The following is a 3,604-nucleotide window of genomic DNA, read 5'->3' as shown; positions in this document are numbered from 1 at the left end:
TGCTTGCTGTTGTTGTTTGCTGTGCTGGTCGTGCTTGCTTGTTGGTTTGGTCGCTGTTGTTTGTTGTTGTTGTCGTTGTTGTTGCCGTGTTGCTGTTGCTTGGTTGTTGCTGTCGGTTGTTGGTTGGTTGTTGTTGCTGTTGGTCGTCTGTTGTTGTTGTCGTTGGTTGTTGCTTGCTGTTGTTGCTTGTTGTTGTTGGTTGTTGCTGTCATTGTTGCTGCTTTTTGTTGCTGTCGTTTCGTTGTTGTTGCTGTTGTTGTTGTTGTTGGTCGTTGTTATTGCTTGTTGTTGTTGTTGTCGCTGTTGTTGTCGTTGCTGTTGTTTCTTTGCTTTTGTTGCTGTTGGTCGCTGTTGTTGTTGTTGTTGTGTTTGCTGTTTTTGTCGTCGTTGTTGCTGTCGTTGTTGTTGTTGTTGTTGTTGTTGTTGTTGTCGTTGTTGTTGTTGTTGTCGTTGTCGTCGTTGTTGTTGTTGTTGTCGTCGTTGTTGGTTGTTGGTTGCTGATGCTTGTCGTTGTTGTTGTTGCTGTTGTTGTTGCTGGTTGTCGTCGTTGTTGTTTGTCGTTTGTTGTTGCTTGTTGTTGCTGTCGTTGTTGTTGTTGTTGTTGTTGTTGGTTGTCGTTGTCGTCGTTGTTGTTGCTGTTGTTGTTGTTGTTGTTGTTGCTGTTGTTGTCGTTGTTGTTGTCGTTGCTGTTGTTTTGTTGTTGTTGTTGTTGCTGTCGTTGTTGTTGCTGTTGTTGTTGTTGTTGTTGTTGTCGTCGTTGTTGTTGTTGTTGTTGTTGTTGTCGTTGTTGTCGTTGTTGTTGTTTTTGTTGTTGTTGTTGCTGTTGTTGTTGTTGTTGTTGTTGTCGTTGTTGTCGTTGTTGTTTTTGTTGTTGTTGTCGTTGTTGTTGTTGTTATTGTTGTTATTGTTGTTGTTGTTGTCGTTGTTGTTGTTGTTGTTGTCGTTGTTGTTGTTGTTGTTGTTGTTGTCGTTGTTGTCGTTGTTGTTGTTGTTGTTGTTTGTACTTTATTTATTCATTAAACCTTATATTATTTATTGTTATATTATTGATTACTTGTATATATATAATGCCTCTCTACCTACCATTATTATCTACCAAACTACTAATATCCACCTGATACATTATCACCCACTTAACATCCATTATCACCCACTTCTCTCCTATACATCATCCACAAGCTATCCACTTAACACCCGTCCATCCATACATCTATCCATCCACAACATTGTTTACATGAAGCAACTTCTTCCGTGACGAACCAATCAGCTCCAAGACTTCCGGACACACAGATGAGAAGGCGAGTGCCCATTGGTTGAGTTCTCCCGCCAATGACAACACCGGGCTGCAGATTATATTACGGGTCCCTGTTTCTGCGCTATAATAAACACGTGTTATAATTAATATAGTCTGGCTGGGATATAGATATAGCAAACTATATTGGATTTATTTGTTGATAGAGATATTTAAGAAGTGAGTGGGAGTAATTCTTGACCTTTGTTGAAGATTAATGTATGTTTGTAGTGTACGGGAGGGTGAGGAGGGTGAGGGGTGGGTGAGGGAGGGTGAGGGAGGGTGAGGGAGATGGAGGGAGGGTGAGGGAGGGTGAGGGAGGTGATGGAGGGTGAGGGGAGGGTGAGGAAGGTGAGGAGGGTGAGGGGAGGTGAGGGAGGGTGAGGAGGTAGTGGGAGGTAGGAGGTGGGAGGGAGGGTGAGGAGGGTGAGGGAGGTGAGGAGGGTGAGGGAGGTGATGGAGGGTGAGGGAGGTGATGGAGGTGAGGGAGGTGATGGAGGGTGAGGGGAGGGTGAGGGAGGTGAGGGAGGTGAGGGTGGTGAGGGAGGGTGAGGGAGGTGAGGGAGGGTGATGGAGGTGAGGAGGTGAGGGAGGGTGAGGGAGGTGAGGGAGGGTGAGGGGATGATGGAGGTGATGGAGGTGAGGGAGGTGAGGGAGGTGATGGAGGTGAGGAGGTAAGGAGGTGAGGGAGGGTGAGGGGAGGTGAGGGAGGTGATGGAGGTGATGGAGGGTGAGGGAGGTGGAGGGAGGGTGAGGGGAGGTGATGGAGGGTGAGGGAGGTGAGGGAGGGTGAGGGAGGGTGGAGAGAGGTGATGGAGGGTGAGGAGGATGGAGGGTGAGGGTGTTGATGGGAGGGTGGTGATGGAGGGTGAGGGAGGTGGAGGAGGGTGAGGAGGGTGTGAGAGAGGTGATGGAGGGTGAGGGAGGTGATGGAGGGTGAGGGAGTTGATGGAGGGTGAGGGTGGTGGATGGAGGTTGGAGGGGAGGTGAGGGAGGGTGAGGGAGGTGAGGGAGGTGAGGGAGGGTGAGGGAGGTGAGGGAGGGTGAGGGAGGTGATGGAGGTTGAGGGAGGTGATGGAGGGTGAGGGAGGTGATGGAGGGTGAGGGTGTTGGATGGAGGGTGAGGGTGGTGAGGGAGGGTGAGGGAGGTGATGGAGGGTGAGGGGGTGGAGAGGAGGTGAGGGAGGGTGAGGAGGAGGAGGGTGAGGGAGGATGGAGGGTGAGGGAGGTTGAGGGAGGTGAGGGAGGGTGAGGAGGTGATGGAGGGTGAGGGAGGTGAGGGAGGGTGAGGGAGGTGAGGGAGGTGAGGGAGGGTGAGGGAGGTGGGGAGGGGAGGGTGAGGGAGGTGATGAGGGGTGAGGAGGTGAGGGAGGGTGAGGGAGGAGGGAGGTGTGAGGGAGGGAGGTGAGGGAGGTGAGGGTGGGGAGGAGGTGGGATGGAGGGTGAGGAGGTGAGGGAGGTAGGAGGGAGGTGAGGGAGGTGAGGGTGAGGGAGGGTGAGGGAGGTGAGGGAGGGTGAGGGAGGTGAGGGAGGGTGAGGGAGGTGAGGGAGGGTGAGGGAGGAGGGAGGGTGAGGGAGGTGAGGGGAGGAGGGAGGTGAGGGGAGGATGAGGGAGGTGAGGGAGGGTGAGGGAGGTGATGGAGGTTGAGGGGGTGAGGGGAGGGTGTGAGGGAGGAGGGAGGGTGGAGGGAGGTGATGGAGGGTGAGGAGATGAGGAGGTGAGGGAGGTGAGGAGGTGGGGATGGAGGGTGAGGGAGGGTGAGGGAGGTGAGGGAGGGTGAGGGAGGTGATGGAGGGTGAGGGTGGTGAGGGAGGTGATGGAGGGTGAGGGAGGTGAGGGAGGTGAGGGTGGTGATGGATGTGATGGAGGGTGAGGGTGAGGGAGGTGAGGGAGGTGATGGAGGGTGAGGGTGGTGAGGAGGGTGAGGGAGGGGTGAGGGAGGTGGGGAGGGAGGGTGAGGGAGGGTGAGCGAGGTGAGGGGAGGTGAGGGAGGGTGAGGGAGGTGAGGGAGGTGAGGGAGGATGAGGTGGTGAGGGAGGGTGAGGGAGGGTGATCGAGGTGAGGGAGGTGAGGGGAGGTGAGGGAGGTGATGGAGGGTGAGGGTGGTGATGAGGGTGAGGGGAGGAGGGAGGTGGGAGGGTGAGGGAGGAAGAGGGAGGGTGAGGGAGGAGGGGGGTGAGGGAGGTGAGGGAGGGTGAGGGAGGTGAGGGAGGGTGAGGGAGGTGATGGCGGGTGAGGGAGGTTGATGGGAGGTGGAGGGAGGGTGAGGGAGGTTGATGGGAGGTGAGGAGGGTGGAGGGAGGTGAGGGGGG

The sequence above is a fragment of the Homarus americanus genome, unplaced genomic scaffold (genome assembly GCF_018991925.1).
Source record: "Homarus americanus isolate GMGI-L3 unplaced genomic scaffold, GMGI_Hamer_2.0 scaffold21310, whole genome shotgun sequence".
Taxonomy (NCBI): Eukaryota; Metazoa; Arthropoda; class Malacostraca; order Decapoda; family Nephropidae; genus Homarus; species Homarus americanus.
Note: the sequence above shows the minus strand (reverse complement) of the source record.